This window comes from Halichoerus grypus, chromosome 9, assembly GCF_964656455.1.
Source record: "Halichoerus grypus chromosome 9, mHalGry1.hap1.1, whole genome shotgun sequence".
In the NCBI taxonomy this organism is placed as follows: domain Eukaryota; kingdom Metazoa; phylum Chordata; class Mammalia; order Carnivora; family Phocidae; genus Halichoerus; species Halichoerus grypus.
In genome coordinates, this window is record NC_135720.1 from 109,430,133 (window position 1) to 109,441,492 (window position 11,360).

The window sequence follows — 11,360 nt, forward strand, 5'->3', positions numbered from 1 at the left end:
GTGCTTCCTCCCCAGCACATGTGGGGCAGAAGTCTGCGGAGTACGTGGGAATGGGTCAGTGCAGAGAGGACAGGGCACTGTCTCGTAACACTGAACGTGTTAATTACACTCAAACTGGGCAGGAGACATGGGAGCAGAGGAGACACCTGCCCAGCTGTGGGAAAGGGGGGTCAAGGCAGGAGGAGATATTTCCTGGGTGAGCTTTGAAGCATGAATACAAGCTTTCCAGGCAAAGGAAGAAGCAGGCCTTGTACGGGATGGGTTCGCAATAAATATTTCAATGAATGCCAAATAAGTCCAGAGAGATTCAAATGCTTGAATTAGCGGGGCTGATTAGATGGTGGAGAGGCATGGCCAGTCAGAGGAGGAGGTTATGAGGTCAGACGCCCGTAGACATCAGGAAAGGCTGGATCAAGGCACGAGGCCCTGAGCTGGGCCCCGGTTGACAGGTGAGGAGCGGGGGAAGGCAGACCACGTGGATGAACCTCAAGAGCAAAGGCCGAGAAGCAGGAATGGGCAGGGCTAGAAAGGGATGCCAAAGAAAGGCAAGGAAGGGGAATGAAGGGGAATGAAGGGAAGGAGAGAGAGGCGAGCCCTGAGCCAGCAGCTGCTGTGAGCCCAAGAACAGGAGCTGCATGGAAAAAAGGCTGCAGAGGCCCTGAGAGCGAGAGGGAGCAGAGAGCAAGGTGCCACCAGCAAGCCAGGAGGAGGGCGGGTTCCAGTGGTTATTACCGGAGCTGCGCAAATATTGTTGTTTCGACTGGTAGTGGGGATTGGTTTATTTTTCCCCAGGAACCACAAGTGTGATGCACAGGTTCATTTTAGAACATGACACCACAGGAAGAGCAACAATATTTGGCCTCGCCTTTCCCACTTCTGGCGAGAAGCACACATGTGTGCATGCATGCAAGCACACGGGCACACGCACACGCACACACAGAGTTATAAAAAATAGCCCAAACCACAAAGGTTTAATCCTCCAACGCCAAGTGTCTGCTGGAAATATCTCAGTTGTCACCATGGTAAGAGTGTCCCACTTTTTTATATGCAAAGCACTTGCAAGAGTACCTGGAATATTAAAAGTCCCACAAACATCTTTATTATTATTTGGAGGCTGAATAGCCCAGTGGCTAAGAGCTTGGACACGCAGCCACATCATCTGAGTTTGGAGCCCAGCTCCACTCCTTACCAGCTGCGTGACAGTGGACATGTTGCTTAACCTCTCAGTTTCTTCATCTAACATGGGGATAATACTACTACCTCACTCAAAGGGTTCTGAGAGTAAATTCGTCAATACATATAATAAGCATAGAAAATGGCCTGGCTCAGAGTAAATATTACAGATATGATAGCCATTGTCATCTTCATCACCGTCACCTCCTGTCCATGAAATGCGCAAACTCCCTGAAGCCTAGCCATAGACTCCCAGCCCTCCTCCCCGCCAACTTCCCACTGAAAACCAACCATACCCTGGCCAACAGTGACCCGAGACTAGGAGGGAAAGAGAATGTGTGATCGCATGCATTCAACAGGAAATGTCAGGTGCCTCAGAAGCCTTGATTCCAAGATAGTGCAAACTTCCCCCTTCCACCCCAAAATTACATAGCTACATCCAGGGCCTGACATCACAGCTACACCCCTCTCCACCCACCCGCTTCAGGAATCTCTTAGAGAAGGCAGGGCCATTTCCCGTCTGGCGGAGACTCTGCGTGTACCAGCTAAGCTAAGTTCCAGGGGTAGGGATGGCAGAAGAAATAAAGGTTGGATCTGGTCAGGGTTAAATCTCTCTTGGTGGTACGGTTTGTCTGGGGAGAGAGGAGGTGAGGGCAAGTGGACACTGTTTCCAGGTTCAGCTTGGAGCATTAGCCCTCAGCCCCAATTGTGCATCCGCATCCCCAAGAGGGCTTGTTCGAACACAGATTGCTGGCCCGATCCATGGAGTATGTGATTGCTAGGACAATCTACTTTTCGTACAAGTTCTTATGTGGAAGCTACTGGTCCAGGAAGTACACTTTAAGAACCACGGGTTTAGGTTCTACTCCCAGGAGCTGTGTGACCTTGGTCAGGTCACATCACTTTTTGGGTCTCAGTCTTTCCACTTCTAAAGCCAGGACTCTAATACCTGTCCTCAGGATGTCTGTGAAGATTCCAGAAGGACATGGAAGCAAAGTGGTCAGCACAGAGCCTGGCTCCCAGTAGATAGACACTATGACTATTGTCATTATCCCTCCAGCATCTAGAACTAGTGGTTTTCCTCTAGCATCTGCTCTTTCCCAGTAATGCACCCCTAATTATTAGATGGGCACATGGCTGCCCAGAATAAAGACCTCCTTTCCCAAGCTCCCTTGAGGCAGTGTGGCCTTATGATAAGAACTAAGGCTTGTATACTAGATGGGATATTGTTTTGCTACTGAAACAGAGATGCAAAATAGTAGTGACCTAACTAATGGAGAAATGTATTTATTTTTCATATAAAGGCCTAGGAGGTTGTCTATGATCCTTCCATCTTGTTGTTCTATCATTCTCAATGTAAGACTTTCGTTTCATCATATAACATGGCTGCTCCAGCCCCTACCATCACATCCACATCTCAGCTAGTGGGAAGGAGAGAAAGGAGAAAGAAAGGTCATACTTGTTCCCTTTCAGGTCACAACTAGTAGCTGTAAATATCATTTCTACTCACACTGTATTGTTGGGAAGTCAGTCACATGACCACACCTAACCACAGAAGGCTGGTCAGCCGACCAGGTATACAACTGGTTAAAAATGCCATTACTATGTCAGAAGGGGTGCACGGCCACGGTGTTGGCAACAGGCTAGAGTCAGTTTGTGTGCACAGCTTCTAGGAATTGTCCTTAAAGGAAAGGAGAATTCCCTTTTTCAGCCCTTCTTCCTGTTGTTGGAATATTCTAGATGTGATTGTAGAAGCTTGAACGGCCCCTTTAGACCATGAGGTGAAAGCTGTGTTCATGAAGTAGACTGACTACATAGGAGGGCTACAGCCCTAACCATGGTGGTGCAGCGATACCAGCCCTGAGCTGCTTCCCTCTGGGCTTGGTTTACAGGAGAGAGAAATATGCCTTTAGCTCATTTAGCCCACTGCTGTTTGGGATTTTCTGTCCCTGGCAGCTAAACTTAATCTTAACTGATAGTTTTCTTTCCAGCACGGAGCTACTCCTCTCCTAACACTCCAAATTGTCAGTTGTCGCATGTTCTGGGAAATGGGAGGGAAGGGGGGACTCATGGGACATTCTAATATTTTACTCACCCCTGGCCCTGTGTTGTAGACTGAAAAGCAGCCCCAAGTCTTCATCTTTCCCTGGATCCCTCCCTTTTGCAGGCTGACTCTGCAATGCTTTCCCACGCTCTGTGTGGGCTTGGTCATATGACTTGCTCTGGCCAATGGGGTGTTAGCAAATGAGATGCCCACAAAGGCTCAAACAGTACTTATGAGTTTGAGCTTCCTTCTCTCTCTCTCTCTCTGTCTGGGTCTGGCTCTGTCTACCATAGCCATGAGAACATTTCTAGACTAACCTGCTGGAGGAAGAGAGGCAGTGGAGCTGGGCATTTTATTTCAGAAGCAAGAACCAAGGCTCAGAGAATATGAACTGCCCACGGGCATCTCTAGTATTAAATGGGGGAAGGAAGGAAATGCCAACGTCCTCAACACCTGCTATGTGCCTGGACTCATCAATTCATTTCAGCGAGGTGGTAATGCCAGGGGTTCCGTCCAGCCAGACTTGTGTCCAGCCCACCTGGCATTAAAGCCCTGGGTCTCCACACTGCCCAATAGTGCCCCCAAAGACAGCCCCTGACCCTGCTTCCCCTAACCTGTTCTAATGTAGAATTTGACCTCAAGTGTTTCTCTGTGAGGACAGACCTCCAGGTTGTTAAGTCAAGTGTATTAGTCAATTCAGGCAGCTATAACAAAATACCATAGACTAGGTGACTTACAAACAACCGAAATTTATTTCTCACAGTTCTGGAGGCTGGGGAGTCTGAGATCAAGGTGCTGGTGTGTGGTGAGTGCCTGCTCCTGGTTCACTGATGCCGTGTTTTCACTGTGTCCTCACACGGTAGTGGGGACAGGGAGCTTTCTCGGGCCTCCTTTAAAAGTCCCTTATGAGGGCACTAATCCCATTCACATACCATCTACCCTCATGGCTGAAGCACTTCCCAAAGCCCTGACCTCCTGATACCATCACGTTGGGGGTAGGGTTTCAACATACAAATTTTGAGGGAAAACAGTCAGCCCTTCGCATCAGCTACACTTTACAGTCTCATCTTACTTGGCCCTCATAGCACATTGGCATATGCATGGCTGCACTCTACTGGATTTCCTCCTGCTCTCCTGGCCACACTTCTCAAGTATAGCAGGATAGTCCGTCTCTCTTTACTTCTGTCCTTCTTTTATACTTTCCTCTTTTCCTTCCTTCCTCCCTCCTTTCTCTTCCTTCCTACCTTCCTTCCCTCCTTCCCTTCTTCCTTCCTTCGCTCCTTCCTTCCTCCCCTCTTTCCTTCCTTTCTGAAATGGAGGACAACTGAACTTCTTTGTCAGGTAAAGCGTCGCTTCTGGGGAACACTTAGCTACTCAAATGCAGGGCAACCAGGCATCCATTGTTCTGAGCTTGGGGGAGCGGGTGGACAATTTGTGAGATCTTTAGAGATATTCAGAGAGAGGAATGTGCTGGACCAAGTACAATAGTGACCTATGGCCATGAGATTTGTGGAGAGATGAGACTACAGGGCTCTAGTCTTCTCTCACCCCATGCTTAATCTCAGGCCTTAGCCCCTTGGGACTGAGAAGCCCCCTGAGAGTGTTGTCAGCTGCAGATAACAGAGTTCCAGAGGGAGATGTTGGAGCTCCTGCAGTAGGGCCCATGGAGCCTGGAAACTTTAACTGGAGTCCTATCTGCCATCCCAGCCCCATGACCAGCTCTATTTTCTGTAAATGTTGGTTTTTCCCAAGGTTCATCCTTAGGCCATCTTTTTTCTCATTCCGTATTTTCCCCCTAGGCCATCAAGTGCCTGCCAAGATTTCAACAACCAACCACAGCTTGACCTCTCTCAAATTTTCATCTCTAAACCAGATTTCTCCTTTGAGCTCCTGAAACTAAGCGTCGAGATCATCACCTTCCAATCATCTCCTGGTTCAGGATGGCCATGTGAGCTCCAGCCATAATGTCCACGTTCACTCAGGAAGGAAGAAGGGGAGGAGAGATGCTCCACACTCCCCACCACTTTCAAGGAGATTTCTTAAAGAGCCCATGGGCTTCTATTTCATGGGCTAAAAGTTAGTCACAAGATCACATCTCACTCCAAGGGAAGCTGGGAGATAAGTCTTTTAGCTAAACGACAAAGAGCCCAGAGCACCACTGGTCTGGTCTCTGCCTACCTCATCAGCCTCATTTTCTGTGTCGCTGTTATACACAGCCTTCTTCCTTCAGCAATGGTCACATTGACCTTCTCTTGGTTTCCTCGGACAAGCTTGATTCTCTGCCACCTGGAAGCTTTTGCATAAACTGTTTCCTCTGCCTAGAACAGCGTGTAGGCTCTCCCCCACTCCATCCCACACACTCAACTCCTTACCTATCAGTGTCGTCTCCTCAGAGGCCTTACCAGAAGGAAGCATGACCCCACTTGAAAGCCCTCACATCTCCCTGAAACCTTCTTCCATAGCACTTACAAGTTTGTAATTACATATTTATTTTGGTGTTTATGTCAATTCAATTCAATTCAGTTCAATTCAACTCAACAGATACTTATGGAGTTCCTATTATATGTCAGATACCCTTCTGCAACACCTCCTCCTAGTCCCAGCCACTAGCCTTCAAGGGCTCCCTTTCGGATAATTTCTCTGTATCTGCTATTTGCCCTTGAGGGACTGGGACCAGACCAGCAAGTAGACTTAACGCAAATCATGATTTGAGACAGTGAAGACTGTCTCCCAGCCCATCCTTCCCAGGGTCTGAGCAGCCTGGTGGCAGTCAGGGCCAGGAGACAGGGAGGGGTGGGGGGGAGCATGGGCTCGGCTCCTGGAGACTGAGTCCTGGGTCAGCTCTGCCACCCAGGGGACATGAGACCTTGGGCCAGGCACTGCCCCTCTCTGGACTTCAGTGTCCTCATTTATAAAAGGAGTGAGTCTCCCAACCTGACTTTGGATGAATGTTCTCTGAGAAAATGACCAAGACCTTTCTGAAAAAATCCATGATGGGCTTTGGGTTTCATTCATTCGCCATTCGTTCATAGACTCGTTGACACATGTTTATTGAGTGTCTCGTCTGTAACAGGAATAATTCTGGAGCTGAGAAGTCACAGGGGACCCAGACAGCGACAGGAACGGGGTCAAGGACGCAAACAGGTCAACAGGCAATCCCAGTTCTGTGTGGAAAGAGAGAGCTACAATCTTGTATTGGCAAGAACTACAATGTTCTTTCTTTCTTTATAACTCAATCTCTATTTTAAATGCCTCCTCAAACAGGGTAAAAGGAGAATGTATTCATTCTCTATTGCTTCTGCCTTCTCTTCTTCCATCAACTCCTTTCACTCTCTCCTCCTTTCTTCTAGCCCAGGAGAAGTATTTTTCAAGTCAAGGACGGGATGGGGGCCAGGGCAGTCTAGTTACTATGATTGTGTAACAAAATACCCCCAAAATTTGGCAGCTTAAAATGGTCACAGTTATTTCACTCACAAAGCTGCAAGTCAGGCAGGTGCTGGGGGGACAACTCTGCTCTAGCCCGCATCAGCGAGGGCGGCTTGAAGCCTGGGTGGGTCATCTACAGAGTCGCTGGCTCACTCGTGTCTGGAATGGGCTGTTGGCTGAGACCTAGCTCACCTCCATGTGACCTAGGCTTGCTCATGACATATTGGCTGCTGGGCAAGGGTGAACCCTGAGAGTGGACAGAAGCTGTACTGCCCCATACGACCTAGCCTGGGAAGCCATATGGGACATTCACACTGCCTTCTGTCATCCAGGCAGTCCCAAGCTCCCACCCAGTTTCCATGGGATGAGGAAGTAGCCACCTCTTCTGGAAGAGCATGTGGGGAAGCAATAGGGTTGTGACCATTTTTGGAAAATACAATCTACCATGCAAATGGAGAGGGGACCTCTTTACCTTTTTTCCCACTGTTTTGTTTATTGTGGTAAAACACACATAACATAAAATTTACCATCTTAACCATTCTTAAGCGTACAACTCAGTGGTGTTAAATACATTCACATCATAGTGCAACCATCCCCACCATCCATCACCTTAATTCTTTTCGTCTTGTAAATCTGAAACTCTGTACCCATTAGACAGTAATTCCCCATGCTCTCCTCACCCCGGCCCCTGACAGTCATCATTCTACTTTCTGTCTCTATGATTTGACTACTCTAAGCTCCTCATATAACTGGCATCATACCGTATTTATTTTTTTGTGAGTGGTTTATTTTACTTAGCATCCTCAAGATTCATCCATGTTATAGTATACTGCATAATTTCCTTCCTTTTTAAGGCTGACTGATACACCATTGTGAGGATAGGCCACATTTTGCTCATCCATTCATCCATTAAAGGACATTTGGGTTGCTTCCCTGTTGTGGCTACTGTGAATAATACTGTTACGAGAGGCGCCTGGGTGGCTTAGTCGGTTAGGTGTCTGCCTTCAGCTTAGGTCATGATCTTAGGGTCCTGGGATCGAGCCCTGCATGGGGATCCCTGCTTACTGGGGAGTCTACTTCTTCCTCTGTCTCTCCCCCTGCTCATGTTCTCTTTCCCTCTCTCTCTCTCTCTCAAATAAATAAATAAATAATCTTTAAAAAAAAAATACTGTTATGAACATGGGTGTACAAACATCAGTTGGAGATCTTGCTTTCAGTTTTTTTGGGTAGATACCCAGAAATGAAATTGCTCTTTCCAGTAACTCTATTTGTAATTTTTGGAAGAACTGCAATACTGTTTTCCACAGCTACTACACCATTTTTTAAAAAGATTTTACTTATTTATTTGACAGAGAGAGAGAGAAAGCACAAGCAGGGGGAGCAGCAGGTGGAGGGGGAGGGAGAAGCAGGCTCCCCACGGAGTAGGGAGCCCAGTGTAGGACTCGATCCCAGGACCCTGGGATCGTGATCTGAGCCGAAGGCAGATGCTTAACGACTGAGCCACCCAGGCATCCCGTTACTACACCATTTTATGCTCCCACCAACAGTGCATGAGGGTTCCAGCTTCTCTAAGTCAGTACTTGTTGTATTGTTTGTTTGGTTTTTGGATAGTAGTCATCCTAATGGGTGTGAGGTGGCATCTCATTGTAGTGTTGGTTTGCATTTCCCTAATGATTCTAATAATTAGTGATATTGAACATCTTTTCATGTGCTTACTGTTGTTGTTTTTTTAAACATTTCTCCTATTTTTTACTCCCACATCCTTGTAGTTCCCCTAAGGGATTGGGGTTGAGACACAAAGGCCAGAGACTTTTCTGCTTCTTACTTTGTCATGACCCACCCTTGCGGGAATAGGACACCACATAACACCGCATAAGCATCATCCAGCTGCTGTGAGGAGAGGTGCTCTGGGAGCCTGAGGAAGAACTTTCCCCCAGGCCTGGAACATGGGAGACACAAATGTGCAGGGTGAATAAGAGTAAGAATGATTAAGAGTCAGACTGGTTGGGGGAGAAGAATGGGGCACAAGGTTGGGATGAGGGGATAAGTGTTCTATATTGAGAGGGAACAGCATGTGCAAAGCCTCTGACGGAAGAAAGAAAAAAGATGTCAGAGTCGAGAGAGAGGAAAGAGATGAGGATAGAGATAGCCAGACCAGTTGGACATTGTCTGGAATCTAGGGAGAGAGGCCTTTAAAGGGTTTTAAACCAAAAAATGAGATAAGATTTTGAGATAAGATTCAAAGATTATTTTGAAGAAAATGTCAACAAAATGAAAATACAACCTATGGGAATAGGAAAGAATATCTGCAAACCATATATCCGATAGGGGGCTAATATCCAAAAGGTATAAAGAACTCATACACTTCGATAGCAAAAAAAACAAAAACAAAAACAAAAAAAACCCACAAATAATTTTTTTAATTAAAATGGGCAAAGGACCTGAATAGACATTTTTCCAAAGAAGACAAATAAATGGCCAACAGGTCCATAAAAAGGTGCTCAACATCACTCATCACCAGGGACCTGCAAATCAAAACCACGATGAGATGTCACCTCACACCTGTTGGAAGGGCTGCCATCGAAAAGGCAAGAGATAAATGCCGGGACCCCTTATGCACTGCTGGTAGGATTCCAAACTGGTGCGGTTGCTATGTCTCCATACTGTTTTCACAGTAGAACAGTTCCTCAAAAAATTGAAAATAGAAATACCATATGATCCAGCAAGTCCGCTTCCGGAAATATATCTGAATATATGAGATATCTGCAACCCATGTTCGCTGCAGCATTATTTACAGTAGCCAAGATACGGAAAAGAACCTGAGAGCCCACTGACAGATGAATGGGTAAAGGAAACGTGGTGTATGGAACAATGGAATATTATTCAGCCATAAAAAAAGAAATTCTGCCATTTGTGACCACATAGATGAAACTGGAGGGCGTTATGCTAAGTCAGATAAGGCGGACAGAAAGAAAAGTACTGTGATCTCACATGTGGAAATCTTGAAAGAACAAAGGAGAGGGAGGAAGAAGGAAAGAAGGGAGGGAAGGAGGAAGGAAGGAGGGAAGGAAGGAAGGAAGGGAGGCAGGGAGGGAGGGAAGGGGGAAGGAAAGAAAAGAACTCAGAAAAAGAGAACAGATTTGTGGTTACCAGAGGCAGGGGCTTGAGGAGGGGGAATTGGATGAAGGCGGTCGAAAGGTATAAACTTTCGGTCATGGGGGAAGTAAGCCCTGGGGTGTAACGTGCAGCACGGTGACTATAGTTAATACTGTCGTACGGTATGTTTGAAAGTTCCTGAAAGAGTAGATCCCAAGAATTCTCATCACAAGGAAAAAACTTTTTCTTTTTTTTTTTTCTTTTTTTATATATCCATTTGACACGATGGATGTTAACTGAACTTACTGTAGAAATCATTGCACAATATATGGAAGTCCGGTTGTTATACCGTCCACCTAAAACTTACACCATGCTGTGTATGTCCGCGATGTCTCAGTGAAACTGGGGAAAAAATTAAGTGAAATGGATTTGAGAAGCATTTGGAGGATGGAAATATTGGGTCTTGGGACTGGTTTGGACATACGGGAGCAGAAAGGGGCAGCTCCCTGAGCTCAAAGAAGCTCCTCCTCGGGGCATGCACCCTCACAGCCCCTCCAGGAGCTGCTGGGTCCCACACAGCCGCCTGTCAAGTGGCCAGGCTTGTGGGCATGACAGGCCTTCTGGAACCGGATATGGGAGACATCCCCAACTGTCCCTGGATTCATTAACTGCCTGAATCCAATAATGGGATTCCTCTCAGGTCTCTCCAGGGGAACAGAGCCAAGTCCTCTCTGGAAGAAGAGCCATAGAGCCCTACGCACAGGGTAGCACATCCCCAACCCTTCACCCACCCCTGTTCACACCCTCAGGGAGCCAACTGGAATACCTGGGTAAGGGAGGTCAGGAAGGACAGAGAGACTTTTTTTTTTTTAAGATTTTATTTATTTATTTGAGAGAGAGAGAGCACAAGCGGTGGGGAGGGGCAGAGGGAGAGGGAGAAACAGACTCCCTGCTGAGCAGGGAGCCCAATGAGGGGCTCAATCCCAAGACCCTGAGATCATGACCTGAGCCGAAGACAGATGCTTAACCCACTGAGCCACCCAGACGCCCCGACAGAGAACCTTCTTGCACAGCTGAGGTTGGGGGGCAGGTTTGCACCAGGACTAAATCTGAGGCCACGTGGGCCCTGTGCCACTTGCTCTAGGCTCCCACCACAGGCACCATTGTGCCACCATTTTGCTTTGGCCACAAAGCCAAAGGATAAATGTGCCCCATCTTCCTGCAACATCCATTTGACTCAAAGAATGTGAGGAAAATATTATTTTTTGTATTAAACACAGTTATGATGGGATAGAATGCAAAACTTATGTGTGGGTTTTAGATAAACAGAAGCCTTGAGATTCTACTAGGGCTTTGAGTTGGCTGTTTTGAGCCAAGGCCCTTGGGGGAATGTGGTCTGGCCCCTTTGGGCACCATTCTGGTGGAAAAGTTTGAGAAAAATCAGCGTTCTTTAACAGCCACAGTCCGAAGGACAGGCTCTGCAAAGAGTAGCTGCTGCCGCTAGGGACAGCTAGGGACAGCTGTGTGTGGAGTCACCCTGGGCTGCCCTAGGGCAGTGACCCCAGAGTCACTGACGATGTAAGGGATGGCAGATGTTGGCAGAATCTCCACAAGTAGCTAT